A 19,275-nucleotide genomic window follows, 5' to 3' on the forward strand; every position below is an offset into this window, starting at 1 on the left:
CAATCTAACATGGATAATAAAAAGGAGGAACTCCGTGGCAGGACTCGTGTGATGCCGGATCAGAGGGGACAACTTACATTGAGTAGAGAGGAGGGATTGGAGGGTGTGTTGGTAATAACAGCGCAGAGAGGAGGAGGCGGCACAAGGGTAACAGAGCAGAAAAATGCAAAATTGGAGTGCAAGGAAGAGACAGCGGAACAGTTAAGGCAGTTATAGGCAATCAGGAAGAGTGGCCCCATCACGCGGACAATGAGCAGGCAGTTAGATCGGCAGGAGAATAAAACGAATTTCCCCACCCCCAAGCCCCACTCTGAGGACGCTGGCAGAGGACCAGCGAAAGCTAAGTTATTTTAACCTTGTATATAACTGTTTTTTATTGTTTTAAAAACTGTTTTAACAATAAATAACTAGTTTATAACCTTCCTGGAGATCGAGGATTGTGTCATTGTCTATCTATCTATCTATCTATCTATCTATCTATCTATCTATCTATCTATCTATCTATCTATCTATCTAAAGGTGCCGGAATTCACATGCGTCATACAACCTGCCTTTGTAGTTGAAAAAAAAACCCTTCAATTTTTAGTGTATCTAAAAGACTAGAATTTTGTTCAAGGTAAGTTAATACTATTAATGTTACCATGCACTGTGTGGCTTTAAATTACAAGAAGGCATTTTATTAATCTTTTGAGACATTTACCACTGGCATACCCATTTAGTTTAATGAATGGAAATGTCAGCTTTCTATGGGGAAAGAAATTGGCCCAATAAAACAAAATTTGGTTGCTTGTAAAAGATTGAATTATTTTTAAGAAGTTGTCAAACAAGCTGGAAAAATTTACATTTGCAGTTTAATATGGATATTGACTTCAAACAAATTAAAGTTGAAACTTTGTCAGTGAACAGATTACTTTTAATTTACCTTTAAGTTAAACCCAATTTAATAAACAGATCTGATTAAATCTCATACTGTAGGTCTATCTTTACATCTGACCAATACATAATTAATATATATTATTATTAATAATAATACCTCCAAATCACAAGACATTGGCTTTATTCTTATTCTTCCCCTCTGCAGTTGAATATAGAGTATAAAATACTAAAAAGAGATTTTCGTAGACATCCTAGCTTTTGAATTACCCAAGGAACTGAAACAGCAAAATTTCGCTGTCGGGCAAACTTCCATGCCAGCTGCCTTTCTTTCCTCTCACGCCTCTTTTTAACCACACACACACACACACACACACAACCTTCTGTAAGGGAAGGCAAAAGACTCACTGTCTCGTGAAAGATGGCCTCTATGTTTATGTATCTCCCACCGCCACCATTGGCTTCCACACTCAGCCAACACACTCTGGTTGTGGTGCTCCGGCGCCTCATGGCTCCTCCTAAAGAAGGCAGACAGTGCTGAAAGGGACCCCACTCATATCGTACTGACAGTGGGGCATTTTCAAAAACAAACAAGGATAGGAAGGGAAACAATGGGAAAAGAATGCAACTCTGGAAAATCCGTTGAAAAAAGGTGCCGGAACTCTGTTCCAGTGTGTTCTATGACAAAAAAAGCCCTAATCACAATTCTTAATAATAAAATATTTCTGAAGTTAGCACAAGGTAAAACTTGAAGCTTGAATCACAGTATAGTATATTTCAATATTTATTTATTGGTTTGTTTGTTTATTTATGAAATTTATTTGCCACCCATCTTGTATCCAACAGCTTAGAGTGGCTATTTTACACCAGATATTGGGAGCATTGAGTTATCTTGTTTAACATTTTGTTTGGGATTTATGACTTTTAGTATATGACTATTAATAAGATAAAATATAATTGGTCATTTTGTATTTTGTATGTTATTTATGGTATTATTGTAACATAAATGGGTTCAGAGTACTGTATATATACAATATTTGCTTGTGAAGATATTGTCTGCTTGTTGGATAAAAGAAAATGGATAAAATTACTGAAATGCAGATAGACTTTTTATTCTACAGTACAGTATTTCCCAAAGGATATGAAACCAGTTTTGGGTGTCTTTTACAGCTGACCTTTGAAAGAATAAATTAGGTTTTTCAAGCCTTCTCTGATGTGTAGCCAAAAGGGAGCTGTCTAGTTACATGCATTTTTAAACATCTGCTAGGAGAATCTAAGATCAAAATGCAAAATCTTTGGCTCAGCGGTCGTCCCTTGAGGAAATGGGAAATCTCTGAACTTATAAAACTGAAGCACTTTCAGGCATATAGTATTTTCTACACACAAAATTGTTTCTCATTGTACCTACTGACTACTAGAAGTTTAAAATTGATCAAATACAGTACAAACCTGAAGCAAATACATAGGACACACACACACACACACACACACACACACACAGAGAGAGAGAGAGAGAGAGAGAGAGAGAGAGAGAGAGAGAGAGAGAGAGAGAGAGAAAATCTGGAATATATTAAATTCATTTAATTTTCATTTCCTTATTGTATATAAACCATAAAAGCCCATGGTAACATGTATGTGATTAGTCTGAGAAACTGAAGGTCAGTTTTCCAGCTTTGTAAATTTGAATTTGGCTCCTCTAATCAAATGTTTTAATGGCTCAAAATGTTATTAAAGTAATATTAATCTATTGGAAAAATGTTATGTTATTGATAGTTCTTAAGATAATTATCAATACATATCTGGTGATTTTTCAATGGCTAAAGTCACACAGTAAATTAAACTATAGTTTGGTTTTGGCTTAGAAAGCCATGTGAAACTAGCAGTTTGATTTGAAAACAACTAATGCATCTTAATATGTTTCAACTCAAGTAATGGTGATTTATTTTACAAACCACAGATAGAAAACTATATTTAAGTGCATTGTGTGACCAAGAGATTGATCATACCAAAGATCTTTTTCTTACAGCATGCCTTTCCAATCTTTTAGAAAAATTGTATACCTATCCATTCCATTATTACATGGGGTAAAGCTATGTTTTGCAAACCATGAGAGGAAATAAATTAAAGAAATTGAGATTGAAATACAAGATTAGAAGAAGAGGAAATATAAATCAAGTTTATATCAACAACATTCACTGTATAGGTAGTCTTTGACTTACAACATCCTAACAGATGCCATATAATCTTTTATTCAGATATATTATTTTGCATGGTTTCATCTTTAGACAATATGTCTGTATTTTTATTTATTTCATTTCATTCATTCATACACTTTATTTTTTAGTCTCCTAATATATCAAGTCATAAATTTCTATATTTGTTGTTGTTAATTGCGAAGTCGTGTCCGACCCATCGCGACCCCATGGACAATGTTCCTCCAGGTCTTCCTGTCCTCTACCATCTTCTGGAGTCCATTTAAGTTCACACCTACTGCTTCAGTGACTCCATCCAGCCATCTCATTCTCTGTCGTCCCCTTCTTCTATTGCCCTCAATCTTTCCCAGCATTAGGTGGCCAACAGGCCTGTGCTATTAGTCTAGCCTGCCCATTTATGGCTTTGGTCAGTCAGAATTATCACATAATGTTTTTTAGTAAAATAGGGAAGATGTATTCTAGATAACCTGCCTTAATCATGCTTGTGCTATAGGCAGTAATCCTTGTGGAATGAGAACTCAGTTTTACCCCAATCAAGCATTTTCTAGAATCTCTAATCCTGATACTAACCAAGATACTGTTGCTTTCATACTGCAGCATGGATTAGATGAAATTGTTATGCCCCACACGGATTTAGGAGGGACTATCAATTTTCTCTCTCTAGGAAACCTCTGATTACAGAGGGGCTAATGATCTTTTGTCCATTAATTGGAGCCATTGCTTTCTCACCCACTGGATTTATCATTGCCACAGAAGGAATGGTAGTCTTTTGCCCATTGTCTAGGTCTCTTGTCCCTTTGTTACTGCCTTTTATTTACAGACTTATCGGTTCATTTCATTTGTATAATCATGCCACATATTCAGTTAATTATATTTTATTTGTTTTGGTGCTTGAATTATTTGCATGTGGCTTAAGAATCTCAGTTTGTTTTATAAAGATCATTTGATGCTACAGAATGATCCAATAGTGTTCCTTTTATTTGAAACTTAGGAAGTGGCTACAAAATATTATATCCTAATGTGAGGGTGGACAAAAGAGAAAGGAGGAGAAAGAAGGAGCAGGCAAGTGAAAAGAACTTTTAAGTTCTTCCTGATCTATTGAAATTGCAAATGTTAACTTTTCAGCATTTATTCCAAAACACTGGTGATCTATCAGTTTGTCAGAGATAGGAGTAGTTGAAAACCCAAGGAATTTAACATTCATTTCATTTCTCTCTTCTATAAAAAAGAGTATACATCTCCCTTTTTAAAAAAAACTTAGAATGCAATACCATGCCTTATATCTTGGCTCATCCTTGTGACTGGTTCTTCATCATATTTCTTCATATGGGAAGTTTGGATGCTCTAATGCCTTAATGAATTCTTCAATTGCTATGAGCATGTATTTCTACTGACTTCTTCCTTTTTCTGCTGAGAGTTTGCAGTCATCTATTATCTTTCTAGTTGGTGCTTTTTCAACATCCTGTAAAAATTGAAAAGAAAAGGGAAGTTTGAAGGTGGGAGCAGAAGGATGGAAAAAGAGTTATTTTGATCTCTAAAAATTATTCTTAAATAAAACAAAGGTTCATGTTTAATATGGATTCTTGGGACAAAGCAAAGCTTTGTTGCATATTGCTCTCTGAAATATGATGCAGCCTGAAATACAGAAATAATATATTCATTCCCAGCATATACCTGTTCAGATCTTTAAGGCTGCACTCATTGGCGTCTCACAATTAAAAGGTCTTTCTTTGTTGTGGCACTCTGGCTTGGACTGTTAATGACTTTTGCAATAGGGAATGCCACTATTTAATGTTACTGCAAGAAATGTCATATATACAACTCTATGATGAGAGAAAGTTAAGAACAGAGATCACTATAATTGATATGAAGATACATAATTTGTAAGGGTAACAACAGTTTAATGAAAGGAAAATAAAATTTAAAAGAAAAATATTTCAGCATCTGTGAATAGATTTATTTCATTTTAGAGTTTAGTTACCTTTCCCCTTTCTGAATTTTGGCTTTATTTAAAATGATATTTTACTCAAGTAATTTGTGCCTGAAGTGAGAACTCTACAACGATTTCTTCTTTGATCTATGTCTTTGTTTTCCAGGCTACCCATACTATTCTTAGGAGTCTTCCCCAACCAGAGTTCAAAAGTTCAGATTCAAATGTTCAAGTTCAAAAACAATACTCTTTTTATCTCTGTCAGAGCCCCTCAAATGTATTTGCCTTATTCCTTCCATTTTCCCCTTTCTTGCTTTTGCCTATGTATTTTCAGGGCTTGCCATGCTGTTGGGAGAGAGTGATTGCATGGAGATTATTATTTGCTTTGCTCTGCTCTGTACGAGATATCCTCCCTCTGAGCAAGAGGAATGCAACCTGAAAAAATCTGTTTTATCTCCAGACACCAGAGCCTGGGACTGTTGGGAAATGAAACTGAGAAAGACTTTGAGATGGGCACTAACTCTCCAGCTTCTGATAACATGGTGGCACCTGTTGATTGGCTGGATTTCAACTAGATGGTTGGACACTAGGGGAAGGAGTTTTGAATTGCCTTTTTGATGTAATCCTTTCTGCACCAAATCTTTAAACCTTGCTTTGCTCTCTTGCCATCACTAACTCTCAATAAAAGTTCATTTTGAGACAATGCCTGTTTCAAGAGTTCTGCTGTCTTGGGAGACCTAGTTGAGGCAGGTGCTTACAATCTCGCTTCTTCAAAAACTAACTTTTTTTGGAATGGTCACAAGGAAAATTGTAGTCTACATGATTCTGAAAATCCTTAACATTCATTGTTACTCTATCAAGTGCTACTCTATGGCATATTTTTCCTTGCTTGTTTGGATTGATAGTCAATCCTAAAAAGCAGAAGCTTTCCACTACATCATTATCTTCATGATCAGTTCAGGACTCATTTTTGTACCTGTTGTCATTAGTGTGGTCTTATTTACATTTAATCCTAGGCATATATTTTACTATGTTCATTAATTTTGCATTATTGGAGCTTCCAGATTATTTGCATTTTCAGCTATCACTATAGTATCATCAGCATAGCACAGGTTAGTCATGTTTCTTTCTCCAACTACAGTTCCTACTTATTGGAGTTTTACATTTTCTCCTATGGGTTTATTTCCATCTTAAAAACTAATGCAGAGAATTTCTCCTGCATTTTACATCCCAAAAGCTTTTCTGTTGAAAGAGAAGAACATTTAGACAAAATACTCATGGGTGCAGGTTGATGTTCTTGCAGATGAGAAATGTATAAATATGCTTCCTTTTGTTATACATCTTTCCAGGGGACTGTAACCTCTCTGGCTTTTCATTTTTCAGTTAAATCCTAAGAGAAGATATCATAAGATAGGCTCCCTGTTAAAGTCACCAGTAATACTCAGTTTGTGAACAAAGCATATCAATGTATAGAGTTAAGATACTAAAGTAATATTAATTAGAATAGAAAAAACAACATCTTAATCTTGAAACATTGTTACAGAATTCTAAATTGTAGTAAATTGTAATGTAACATTACAACCTTTGGAGGGTTAATTAACTGTAAAAGTATAACACTGCTGAGTATTTTTAGTCTAATTTGTTTTTAACATTGTGACCAAAATATTTTATAAGAATTAAGTATTAGAAATGGAACTGCATATAAAAGTATTTATTTTTCAGTTGCTGATGATGGATTGAATTGTGATTTAATTTCAAAATAATGACTTGAAAAATACAGGAATTTCATCTATTTCTGTTTCCAATACCTTTGTATAGTTTGAAAAAGAAATTTTAAACAAAAACAAAATAATGAAAACCTGTCAGTAATATTTTAATGACTTATGCCACCTCACTCTTTTTTTTAAAAAAATGAATCATTATACATATGAGAAAGACTAATATAAAAATAATGTAATTTAAAAAATAGTGTAAGAAAAAGAAACCTAATAGGAAAGAAATAGAAATAGAAAAGAAGGAAAAAAGAAAATAGCAAATACACAGGTAGTCCTCAGTATAATTATTTGTTTAATGACCATGTGTGCATTTTAATTTTGCAAATAATTTTCATAACAAAATGTATCTCCTGTAATATTTTCCTATATATACATTTTTGGATATATTTACATAATATATATTTTGTTATTGCTTGCAAAATAAACTCTGAATTTCAAAGAATAATAATCATAATAGCAAAATACCAGTTTGTATATTATTGTGAAACAAATATAAAGTAAATGCATTTCTGGCATTTATGTTATAGTATAGTATTCTATTTTAACTCCTTTCCCATTTAATGACTCTTCATAGCATCCTTAACTATAGTTTGATTACTCTGCAGAAGGGGAAGCCAGCACAATCAGCTTCTCACAAAATAGATGATCTTCAATTGTGCCACAGGGATATTAGAAATGATCACATCCTGTTTATGCTGATTAAAATGAACTTCAGCCAAACAATTGATAGAGCAGATGGCTGCAATGTAGAATGCCCTCCTGACAGGTTGCTTATAGATAAGAAGTAGCATAGCCTGAAATTACAGATACTGCACAGTAGTGTCCTTGTTGCTTGCAGTTGAACAGTGTCAAATCTATAATCAATAGAAAAGAAGATGCGGGTGGAACTCTGAACATCTTGTTGCCAAATACAGTGATGTAAGTAAGCAACAATAGCTTGTCCTTATCTGCATCTGGATTCTGTTTATGAATATCTACCTAACCCTAGCCTAAGTGTTTAGATTGACTGTTGGTTTATCTAATTCCATGTTATGTCAATCAGAAATCAAATGGCTGGTAAGCATTTGGTAAAAGCTGAATCTTGATGGGTTCTTTTGAACCATGACAGTTGCAGGGGAAATATCAAATTACATTCTCCTATAGGTTGCACTTCTGGTATGATAAAAGAGCAACGTAAACATAAGCTGCTTATTGCTATGCAGTTAGTAAATGCATAGGAGCCTCCGTTTCAGAATATAGTGAAAGAATAAAAGTAGCTATATTGTTTGTCATATTGATTGCAGATCCTTTTCTTACGATGATGTTTTTAATCTTTTTATAAGCTGCTTAGAATTGCTTGAAACTGTTTAAAAAGTGGAACAAATAAGATAAAATAAAAAGAGTGGGGATTTTGTATAGTTATTTTGTATCTTGGCTTAATGTATACACTGCCAAGAATATTTGGAGTGAAATAATTAACTTATAAATAAGTATTGTAATTATTGTGAACATTTTAGTAGAAGATCTGTCCCCTCTTTGAATTTTGTTTTACATCTCACTGCACACACACACACACCCCAAGTCTGGAAGGTTCATGCTTGCAGAGTTAAATTTTTGTCTATTCTGAAAGTGACTAGTTTAACAGCATTGCACATATTTTAACAATTTTCTTTTAGATTCCATGTTTCTAAAATATGGTAAGATACAAGTAAATACCATATGAATGATTCCATGAATTTGTAGACTAAATCTACAGGGAATAAGACCAAATGAATGAATGTGGTGTGAGGACTAGATTTAGTACGATAAGAAACAAACAGCCTCAGATCAGAATGGTTTACTACAGTAACAAGGGACAGGCATCACCTGCCCTTCCCATCCAAAAGTAAGAAGTCTCAGTTTCTTAGGTACCTCAGGTAGGAAAAAAGGTTCAAGAACTGAACTATTCTTTCATTAATAAAGCTTATATACCACTTTGGTAATTGATGGATTTCCTCTTAAGTGATTGTTTTCAATTCTTGCAATAAACACCACTTCTCAATGCATTGATCCTTGAATCACTGGCTGAGAGATTTTTAGTTTTTAGAATTGGCTAGGCCTCAGATATGTATAATTAAAGCATACAGATTTGCCAATTCCAAAATTTTCTGTTGGGCTAGATGTTGAATGATGATTGCCAACATCATCATTCAAGTTCAGATGGAGAAAGATGTTGATAATGATACAGAGAAAAAGATATTTAAAATTAAAAGTTGAAATGTAACAATAGAAATTAAGATTAGAACAGAACAAACTCTTAGAAATATAAGTAAAATAAGGTTTAAAAGTGATACAAATAAAAAAATCACATTCATTTAATCAGTAAGCATCAAGTATATTTTTTTGTATACTTATATAATGCATTTTTGTCATAAGAACCAAATGTGTTAGACCTGATTGCTACTATCACATAGAAAGGACCAACGATGCATGATTTTCAAGTGAAGTGGTAGAAGAGTTTTGTGCTAATCCGTTACTGATTATGTATGTATGTATGTATTTGTTTTCTGTATTATGTATTATGTATGTATGTATGTATATACGTACTTACTTACTTACTTACTTACTTACTTACTTACTTACTTATCTTGTATGCTTCCTTTCTCACTGAGGTGAGATAATTCTGATCCCAGTGATTTCAGTGGAATTTGCTGTTACTATATTTGTACTCCTTTTTTGTTATTGACAGAAGTCCTCTTTATGGGCAAATAGCAGCTAACATTTGTTGCATTCTTATCAAACTATTTCTGTACTTCATCTTCTGTGTTGTTGTCAAAAGTCACAACATATTTTCAGTTCTGCTTATTTTTTTTCTTTTTCTTTTTTCTGTATATTTACTGAGAAAATTTATCCCTTGAGGGACTATGTTTGACTATTTAGAAACTACGAACATGATACCTAAAGATATTGTTGCTGTTTCACAGTCCTGGTTGCATGAGCAGTTACATTTCCCTGTAGTGTAGTTAACAACAACTTGAAACAAGTTATATTTACATAACTCAGGAAAAGACCAAAGCAGAATCTACTGTAGATCTTGTACATTACTGTATACAGATTCTTCCCTTTCCTCCAGATAAAGCTGTTTATTTAGTTATGTTTATTTGATTGACTCCCCCCCTTTTTTTGCTGTGCAAATCAGATAAGACCAGATTTCTTAGAAATATCTTTTGGTCAGGAAGACTTGCAGTAATATTGCATTGGGTACCCATTTTTGAATTCAGTACTGCACATTTTTTACTTTCATTATTTTTATTTTCCAAATTTTATTTTTGTTATTCAGGAAGGGATTGGGAGAGTTCATTTTAATTTAGGTGAGATGAAATCTTTCAGAAATCTTTTTAAAAGAAAGCTATGCTAAACTTTAGAAAGCCTTGATGCACACATTTCTTTTAAAAAGAAGCAGGGAATTATAATGTTGATTTTCAGAATTTTGGTTGTCAATCCAAGTCCTGGAAGGTACAAAAAATGGCTTAGCTGGAAATCATTTGCAGAAATTAATATCCTTCCAAGGATCATGGACTTCTATATAGATAATCCAGAAGTTATATAAATTGGTAGTGAAATTTCTGTTGCCAAGCATAACACAACTAAAAAAAAAACTTTAAAAAAATCTGAGCCTATAAGAAATAGCAAGGCAGATTTGGAAACAGGGTTAAAATGACCCACTAGCTGAATTTATAGTTAGCTAGTAACTTACAGCTAGTAGTGTTTGGATTCCTCACAATCATCCAAATTCTTTAGAATAATTATCAGTTTCTACTATTGTTCTGGGCTGCTTCTTATCAACCTGTCTTCTATTCTCTCCTACTATTTGTTTTATCACCAATAAATATTTATTATTATTTATGATCTCAGACCAACAAACACAACTACAAAATCATTTAAAATACAAGAATTTCCCATGATGGCAGGGAATTTTGGAAATAGAACACTATAAAACTTAAAGTTGCCAAGATTGGACTTCCTGGCCTAGACTGATATTCACACGTGTATGTATGTATGTATGTATGTGTATATACGTGTATATACATCAGAGTAAAATGCCGGTGTTTTGGGAGCTTGCTTATAAAGCCAGCCATTTTTGCATTCTGCTCATGGAGCGAGTTACCGGTCTGCCTGCCCCAATTGGCCGTATTGTTTCTAGTTATCCCACATCAGTCCGTGTGTTCTTAAACTCAGGGGTCATTTCCTCCCTTATGGTTGCTCTCCTTGTCTGCTTGGTTCGTGTCCGAGTGCCTGTTGCTGAAATTCAGATTTTTTTTTTTAAAAAAAAACATGAACTGGCTATAAATGACTTAGTGGGCAAATAATGTCTGTTTAAACCAGAAATACACTATGTAATGGCTAATACATAAAACAGCTAATGCCTTCAAAAGACCTTTAGCAGACTCAGTTTTCTCCAGTTAAATGCCCAGCCTACCACTTTTAGAGATACCAGTTGAAAAACACTATTACAGCAGTAAAGCAGATTAAAAAGGCAGAATTGTTCTAGCTTCTCTTTTTATAGGATCAGACTTCTACTTCCTAAGTGCTGCTTCACTAGATAGACTAGACAAGGAAAAAAACCCTGCAGGAAGATTAAAACTACATTTATTCAGATTGACTATAATAATAGAATCTTCTATTGCACTAAACATCCTCCTCCTTCCTATTCTCCAGTAATTCAAGGAGATATCTGCCTGATCTGCTTCTGAATATTATTTTGTTTCTCAGGGCTTTAAAACGTTTCAGCTCCTTTTGTCCGAGAAACAGTTCTTGCATATTTCATCAGGGTCACCTTCCTCATTCTAGGTAAAAGAATGACAGTTCTAGTATTGCTGGAGGACATGCCATTGATGGGGTGACCGAAAGGAGATAGCCCTACTTGGAGTATCCCATCTTGTTTGCATTGATAAAAGAACATTGAAATCAGTGAATGAGGGTCTGCTTTTTTGCTTGACTTTCTGTAATTTCAGGTTACAAACTGATCAAGAATATCTAACTCATCACAGTCATTTAAACTTCAACTTAAAGGGCTGCCTTTTAACACTGCATCAGTTATTTGGCAAAATATATAATATCCACAATTATATCTCGGATGATTATTTATTTTATTTATTTATTTGTAAAATTTACCTCAAGGTAACTCTGAGTGGCTTACAATCATAAAAGAGAAAAACTACATTAAAACATAAATAAGTTAGTACGAAAAGTCAAACACTGCAGCACAATTAAAAGATGGGAAGGCTGGGAGCTGGGATGTGGGATCTGTTGTTAATTGATCAACAACCTCCACTGTGATGTTTCCTTATTGGAACCCCAAGCTAACTAGAGTGGCAGAGCTAGGACTTTAGGTCCTTAAGAAAAGTTAGGAGAGTTGGAGTCCACCTCATTCGGGGAAGTAAGATATTCCATTGGACAATGGCAGAGAAGGCCCGTCTCCTGGACCCCACCAGCCAGAATAACTGGGCCCACAACATGCTTCTGCTGAACTGGCATGCATTACAAAGACCTGTTAGAATACTCCATGTTGCAGCTAGGCTAATGTTGGAGGATGGGAAGTGATATGGATTCCATCTCTCTAATCTGAAGTTCAATCTGACTTTTGAAAAGTTGTAAATGCTTGTGGGTGCCACATTTTGGTGACTGGGATAATGAAGAGGGTATACCATCTGCTCACTGTATAACAGTCTCTTTTCTCTAGCTATCTGTGTTGATCTCTGGTGTACCATTGGATTTCCCTGGACTCCTTGTTTTGAGATATTTCAGGTTTCATATTGAGGATATGTTTGAAAAGAATCCAAAAATAGCACTTGTGTAAAAATTGGGGATAGGTTGCTGGCAGCTGCAAATATATAAAGAAATTTGTGGATAGCTTGCTAAGCTGCAAACTACAGGAATCATGATTAAATCAAAACAGTAGGAAGTTTTGATACTGATCTCTAAAATCCTAGTCAATATAGAGCCTAACTATCTGCTGGCGTACTTTTCCCATAATAAACCTGCCTGTCTCCTCAGATCAACTAGAGAAATTCTTTTGAAAAAAAGGAAGATCTGGAGGTTTGTCGATCCAGTACATGGCAAATGGCTCTTACTGATGCCCTCCATCAGTAGATACATTCTCTAAGAAATTACTCTTGTCCCCACTACCAAGAGGTAAAAACATTTTATTTCTGTCAATTTAATTGTCAATTTATTTTATTTTAATGTTTGCTTTGCCATATTTCAATTATATTATTTTAAATAAACATATATATTTGTATTGTTGAAAGCTTCTATTATTGCTAGAGGGTAGATTGGTGTAGAAATCAATCAGTCAGTGCTTTCCCTCTTCCCGTTCAATGTTTTTTTGAGGAAACATCTGTGAAGAAAGTATCAGTGGACAAAATTGTAGAGTTCATGAGTGCTGAATTAATTTGGAATAAACCCTTGGCAAATTAATAGGAAACCAAATAAAAGTTTCCAATACTCACTTTATACAAAACAACTACACCTACTATGTAAATCATTTTGAATGTGGACCTATTTATACCCATTGCTCTATATAGTATATTTTTAGCCGAAACAAGCAATTTTGTGATGAGATTTTCGGTATAAAGTAATTATGTGGCTACAGATTGCCCTTTGGCTGTTTCTGAATGAGGGTCACATCACATGGAAACCAAAACAAATATCATGTTGAATGTTCTGTTCAGTGTTTAATATCTGAACAGGCTCAACTATTGAACCAGCTTTGTGCCAAAAGTTCCCCTTCAATGTTCCCAACTTTAATTTTATTATGAAAAAAGTATTCTCCTTTCTCATTTTCAAGTTACTTCAAAGGTATTTATTTTTAGAATGTCTTTGAGATGTAGTACTGATAGCAGAGGATGCTGTTGCATTTATTACAGGGTTCTTCATCACTCTGTAGCCTGCCTGTTTTCAAAAGGAATACGTTTGCTCACTTCACTTGGAACTTGTGACTCTATAAAAGAGAAGCTTTAGTTGGTTGAGGAGAAAAGTTAGGACATTCACAGTCATTCTGCAGTGATTTCCTAAAGAAGGTAAGTTACAGAATTCCATAGCAGCCATCTTTTCCCATCAAATTTATCATTTGCCAAGATACTTGATCTGTAGGATGTTTCTAGGATGTTTTTAATTTTTTGCAGCATAAACAAGAATTCAGGCATCTTAACGATTATTTGATTTGTTATAATATACAGTTTTGTGTAGTATGTAAGGTTTGGAAAAGTCCTTATTTGATTGAATGCTACTTCCAGGCCCTATTCACCCTAATATGGTATTTCTGTAAATGTAAGTCTACATACTTGAAACAAGCAAAGCAAATTTTAATAGCAAGAATAGTTTTTATAATATTTATTTTAGTACCAATGAAGCATGAATAAAGCTATATTTAATTTAATAATAATAATAATAATAGTAAAGTTGGAAGGGATCTTGGAGGTCATCTAGTCCAACCCCTTGCTCAGGCAGGAAATCCTATACCATTTCGGTCAATGGCTGTCCAGTCTCTTCTTAAAACCTTCTAGTATTGGAGCATTAACCACTTCTGGAGGCAGGTTGTTCCATTGGTTAATTGTTCTGTCAGGAAGTTTCTCCTTAGTTCTAGGTTGCTTCTCTCCTTGATAAGTTTCCATCTGTTGCTTCTTGTCCTGCCTTCAGGCGCTTTGGAAAATAGCTTGACTCCCTCTTCTTTGTGGCAGCCCCTGAGATATTGGAACACTGCTATCATGTCCCCCCTCCCATGTCCTTCTCTTCATTAAACTAGACATACCCAATTCCAGCAGCTGTTCCTTATATGCTTTAGCCTCCAGTCCCCTAATCATCTTTGTTGCTCTTCTCTGAACTCTTTCTAAAGTCTCAATATCTTTTTTTACATTTTTTAAAGTTCTATTAACTTTCTACCTCTATTCTTTTCCCCCTACCCTGCATTAATTCCTTTCATAATGTTGATATACTGTAGTAAGGTGTTTTCAGGTTTCATTTTAAAATAAAATTAACATTTATTTCAGTGTAGAGTCCTAAAGTTGTTTGCCCTCAGTTTAGCCATGCTCCAATATTGCGAGAAAATATGGATTTTAAAAGAAAACACCGTTTTTGTTAAATGGGAAGTATACAATGAGAAAAAGGCTGAAAGGAGCTTTGTGCTGCAGCACTTGTCTGAAATGCTTTAAAGTAATACAAAAATGCTTTATAGAGGTAAATCACATCATATATTTTCTTTCAGTGAAGAAAATCCAGTTCTGTCAATGACACAAATACCTTTTACAGTAACTTTCTCTGTATAAGTCTAATAGTGATTGGGATTTTATACATTTATTAATGGCCAGAGCACATTAGAAAAGACATTACAAAATTAAGTTTGGTTTTCTATTCCTTTATCATGATTGTCAGTACGGAAATTACTGTTTTCACAACAACAAAATATTGAGATGATATTCTAACTGAGCTGTTTACAATAGTCACTATAACGACTCTAAGTCATTTAACTTATTTTTTTAATAATAACAAATACATAATATTATGCTTGCTTATATTGAACACCATTCCAATTTTTATGCATGTTCCTTCACTTTTAAAATGTGGAACTGTTCAATGTACCTTTTATATCTAATTGCTGTAGATAATTTGGAACCTTGAACAAAGTTGTCCCTAACTTGAGCTCACATGTTTTATTTGTCTTTATCCCACCTCTTCTCATGATTCAATCTATTTACAACATTTCTAATACAAACCTTTCATTAACCATAAGAAGATATCTTTTCTTACCCTATAATTTCTAGGTTTGATGCCACATATGAACGAATATATGAACAACAGTATCATGTATCCTAATATCATAATATTGAATTTGCTGTCAAAAGGGATACTTGAAGCTTCTGTCATATCTTGATTCAGCGATACTCTAATAGAGAGTATCCAGTACTTTCTGGTTTGGAATGCATTTAGCATATGAATTAAAATCAATTTAGGTAATTAGAGTGGTCAGATGAAAACACTGTAAGATGACCATACTATAATAAGATTGAATCGCCTTTGTTTTGTTTTTCTCAGCTCTTTATGTATGATATGCAGATTAGATGTACTGCTATTCAGCATCTAGCGAAGTTTACCATGATGAACAAAATTATCATAGAAATCAGTGTTACTATCATATTATATTAGCAAAGTATATTTTATTAGCATTTGTTATGATATTCTAATCTGAATAATTTTCAACTAAAAATGGTTTACATGGTTTTGTGATATAGGCTAGATGTTATCAAATCATTTATCTGATCATTTAGTAACATTTAGTAATACTATAAAAGGCCATAGTTTAAAGTTAAAGAATTATTGCTTTATTTTGTGTATAGTCACATGTATAATTCATGAAAGAAAATTGTTTGATTAAACGAACTATAAAGCTCTACTTCTACTTCAACCACAACGTTATATTTAAGTAAACAAGGTTCTAGATTTTTTAAAATCTAGCCGTATGCATTTAGACTTCTATACCTCAGATTTTCCGTACTAAGGCCTGGACAGAGAGGTAGAGGAGCTGCATATTGTTAGGGATGGGTCAAAGGTGCAGGATATGGATGCCCTAATGATGTGACATGTTTTCTTATTAAGCAATGTGTAATGGAGAATAAATAATGTTAACTCAAGAAAGTGCTCTTGCAATAATTTGAGATAGCAATATGAAATCACATAGAATTAAACATATTCTTGGAATATTTTTAGATGGGAATTTGAAACCAGACAGAATGAAACATGAGGTATCTTCCACCTTGTTTCAGTGAAGAGTAACAATTCATGATTACTAGCCATCTTGATTCAATAGATAATATCTTTCAGCTCCAAATATGATAATTAGACAGTTCATTAGGTATCATCAAACTAATTTCTCTGCAAACTGAGCTCAGTTCAATATTTTCTTGTTTATTCAGTTCACATTTGTCTCTACCAACTAAAAACTCACCATAATATAGCTGCAGATTGACCTCTGAATTAGCCCATGAAATTACTTCTTTTATTATTGATTTATTAAGAAAATTTATATAACTGCCCAACTCACTTATGCTGACTTTGTGTGGCTTACAGAAATAAACCCCAATATAAAACTTGATAAACCACCAATCCCCTGGTGACTATAATCAAACAGACCACTTTATGAATTCCATGGTGTCCTGGAATACCAGGCTTCAGGGCCTTTAAAGTAATGTCAAAGTGGGAGCCAATCTTATTTCCAGAAGGATGATACTCTACAGGAGGGAAACATCACGGAGAAGGCCCTTATTTTTGGTCCCACAAGAACTTAAAAGAAGGGACCCATAACATACGCTGCCTTTGAACTCTGCTGGGTTGGGTAGATATAACTGGGAAAAGATGGACCTTCATATAACTTGGCCGCAGGTACCTGCCAGTGTTTTTCATTCTCCATGACACAGTGGCAGATATTCAAATGTTTTGAAAGAATGGAAGATGTTGACTCATACTGGGACTATAAAAATGAAATTGAAGATTACATACAGTTCATGGACATGTGTTGCTCAACTATATTCTCTAAAGATAATGATGAGCAAATATGGAGATAGAAAAACATTCATCTGTGGAAAACAATTTAATAAGCCACAGCTCAAATTGCTGTATATTTATTCCTGAAGTAAGTATTTTCTTATTTCTTAGCAAGTGAGAATTGGACTTCATTACACAGCACCAATTAAGGTATAATTCATAAACATATCAACCATATTAATCAACTTGTAGTTGAGATGGGTGGTAAATGAATTTAATAAATAGATAAATAAAAAAATAAAATCATGATAGCAGTGAGTTTCTAGGCTCTCAGACTATGTAAGGGAGAATTTTATAGACTGCAACATCCCCAATAGTCTTCATCTTTGTTTTTTCTTGATGAAATATTACCCCAACAAATTAATAATAAATAATGAATTAAATGGAATATGAGTTTTCATATCTTTTTAAAAATATATATTTTCCTTATTGTATTTTTGTCTTTTATTTTCCTCATTTAGTTATATGAACTACATTCAATAGCTTCAAAGAAATAAACCTTTGACACTCACCAATAGTCCAATATTCAGGAAAAAAATAGGCTATATGTAATCTTATTTACAAACAATAAAAGCATGTTGCTTAAAGATTTGGCCACTGCCTCATTGATTATTTTCTGAAACTATTTCTTAATTTTTTAAAAAAACAGATAATGGCATAGTTTGTATTAAAAGACATCTAGTTAGAGATAATGAAGTGCTATTCTTTCACCTCTGAATTCTTGGAAAATTCCTTTCACCTGCTCTATATGTTTCAGGTGTATCTATGTTTAATTAGTGGATATGTTACTATGGCATTTAATGTGCCCAATTTTTCAGTCCTTGGATTTCAGCTTAATTTTCTGTGCCGCAGTTATTTTAAACTTGACTGGCTTCTGCCATGAGCTAGTCACTTTGCCAAACTGATTGGCCTATTGATTGCATTATAAACGTCAATCCTTTTGCAGACAAAACAAAGTTGATGTGCCATTGTTGATGCTCTTAACTCAACCAACAAGATCTCTGACATTCCAACTATTCCAGCTTGATACATAATGAAGATAATGTACAAGAGATAAGTTCCAAAATAGCTGCGATTCTTATCTTAAAAAGCTGATTAATATGCTGTTTTTATTAACATAGGCATAGGATTCTAAATAGCATTCCAAACAAGTGCCTGTCCCCCCCAGCTTCTGATGTCTGAGGCACCCATCTTTTATTATTCAGTTGTATCTCAGGCTTTGATGATTCAGTGGTCCTTCTGAACTTTCTTGTGATTTCTCTCTGCCAATTTCTTTGTTACGCAGCAGCACATCATGGAATTCTTCTTGCATCATTTTAATTTCCTTTCAAAGGTAACCTTAAGTTACTTTTAAGTTTAGATGGTTTCTTTCTATCCATCTCCTTAATAAAAGTAGTCCTCAATTAATGACCACTCATTCAGTGACAGCTCAAAGTTTCTGTGGCACCAAACCATGGAATTATGACTCATAATTGAAGTTTCAGCTGTCACAGGATCCTCATGGTCACACAATCATGATCCAGTTCGGCAACAGGTTTGCAATTACAATCTTGTAGTGTTCCACAGTCACGTGATTGCCATTTGAGACTTTCACTGTTGGCATCCAAAAAGCAAACTCAATTGGGAAACCCACAGAAGATTGCAAATGGCAACCATGTTACATAGCACTTAATAACCATGTTACATAGCACTTAATAACCATGTTGCTTAGCAATGGAAATTCTGGTCCCAGTTACCATCATTAACCAACAACTACCTGTAATAGCTCTTCTCTGGTTGGGGAAGTGACAGAGGCTTAGAATGGAGCAGTTGGCAACATTCTGAGTAACTATCCAACTATGTCTGCCATAGAAATGCATTAGGGAAACTTTATGGGATTTCTTTTTCTCTACAGCTACCAGCCTGATGCAGCCAATTGTGGCCCTGT

At 34.1% G+C, this 19,275-nt stretch overlaps 1 long non-coding RNA gene across 7 annotated transcripts in view; it reads left to right on the forward strand.

Annotated features, from left to right (window-relative positions):
• The window catches only part of LOC120316924, a 106,750-nt gene that overhangs the window by 25,603 nt on the left and 61,872 nt on the right, over positions 1-19,275 (forward strand). For all 7 annotated transcript variants that reach the window (XR_005559091.1, XR_005559094.1, XR_005559090.1 and 4 more), the window contains 2 exons: positions 12,807-12,944; positions 13,679-13,831. This is a non-coding gene — a long non-coding RNA (uncharacterized LOC120316924). The remainder of the gene's footprint in view (positions 1-12,806; positions 12,945-13,678; positions 13,832-19,275) is intronic.

This window comes from Crotalus tigris, unplaced genomic scaffold, assembly GCF_016545835.1.
Source record: "Crotalus tigris isolate CLP2741 ecotype Arizona unplaced genomic scaffold, ASM1654583v1 scf7180000019519.529667, whole genome shotgun sequence".
NCBI classification, from domain to species: Eukaryota; Metazoa; Chordata; class Lepidosauria; order Squamata; family Viperidae; genus Crotalus; species Crotalus tigris.